Below are 1,415 nucleotides of genomic sequence, written 5' to 3' on the forward strand. Positions count from 1 at the left end.
AAAGAAGGAGAAAAAGGATGTCGAAGAAGCAATGCAAGCAACTGAGAGTTCATGGGAAAGCGTGTTCTCGTGAGATTTCTTATCAGAATCCTTATCATGCTCAAATGATGGAATTCTTGAGGTTTGTTTTTTCTTTCTGCTTGGATAATGACATTCCTGTAAGAAAAAAAATGCGTTATCTAGATATATAATACATCTGATCCCAGTCAAGAGGAGTTTCCGTGTGCGTGATTTCATGAGAAAGATGCTTATTTTTATTCCATCTTTCTGAGCAGTCGCTCACATGTTATCAGAAGAAATGTTTGCACGGAATCATATAAACTTTTCTAGGAAAAGATTTGTATTTACAACAATTGAATATAATTCTATTAAAAAAATTAACATCATGAAAAGGGAAAGTGTTTGTTATAAACGTTTGTATGTACAAATGCCCCTAGATCACCATGATGGAGGTTGTTTTGATCCAATCAGACTTCATAGATGGATTCGCCATGCTCAATATGATAGGGATCAACTTTTGAATTGTATTTCTTTGACCAAAAAACATGATTTTATGACCTGAGATATGATCACAAATTGTAGGCTGTTGATTTTTGAAGCTTTATAAAACCTGCGTGTATGTTGTAATCAGTAAGGCTGATAAAAAGAGTCAGATGAGACGAGCTTGATCAAGTTTGGCTCGTTCTTGTGGTGAATAAAGCTGAGTTTCGAGCTCATAACTAAACCGAGTTTGAATTGGCTTGTTTATAGAAAGATGCACCGTTTTAGAGATGGAAGAAATAGGATTATAATAAAATACATGTAAAATATATTTCTTACTAGTTACTACCTAACCTAGCCGAGCCAAGCAGAGTACCTATCGTTCATATTCAGCTTCCCAAGCCTATGTTACCAGTTGAACATGAACCGAGACACGAGCGGCTTGGCTTGTTTCCCAGCCCTACTAATCAGATGTTGTAAGGGCTGATTCCCATTAAGAAAAACATATGGATCATAAATGTAAGGTTAGTTTCATGAAAAAGAATAAAAAATAAATAAATGAAGAGGCATTTGTACCTTCAAATGACTAGCAAATATGGCCCCTTGTGAAAAATCTTTTTATGAGATATTTGTCTCTAACTAAACAACTAAACCAACTGGAATTTCCCCTAAAGCCTCAGACTGGTGCAACTGCTAACGTAGGACCCAATTCATTAATCAACCAAACTAAGCTAACTAATGCAAGATTATGTCCCACATGAAAGAAACTGCACCATAGATAATAACAGGAGAGGAAAGGGAAAATGATAGTCTCTATTCTTGCTGTTTAGTGACTCTCTCTCTCTCTCTCGTTTGCAATTAGGTCTAAGATGGAGATAATGGGTTTGGAATGCCACGCCCATGACAAGGACTTTTGAAAATAAAAAAAACATATA

This window comes from Nuphar pumila, chromosome 4, assembly GCF_984573655.1.
Source record: "Nuphar pumila chromosome 4, dmNupPumi1.hap1.1, whole genome shotgun sequence".
Classification (NCBI taxonomy): Eukaryota; Viridiplantae; Streptophyta; class Magnoliopsida; order Nymphaeales; family Nymphaeaceae; genus Nuphar; species Nuphar pumila.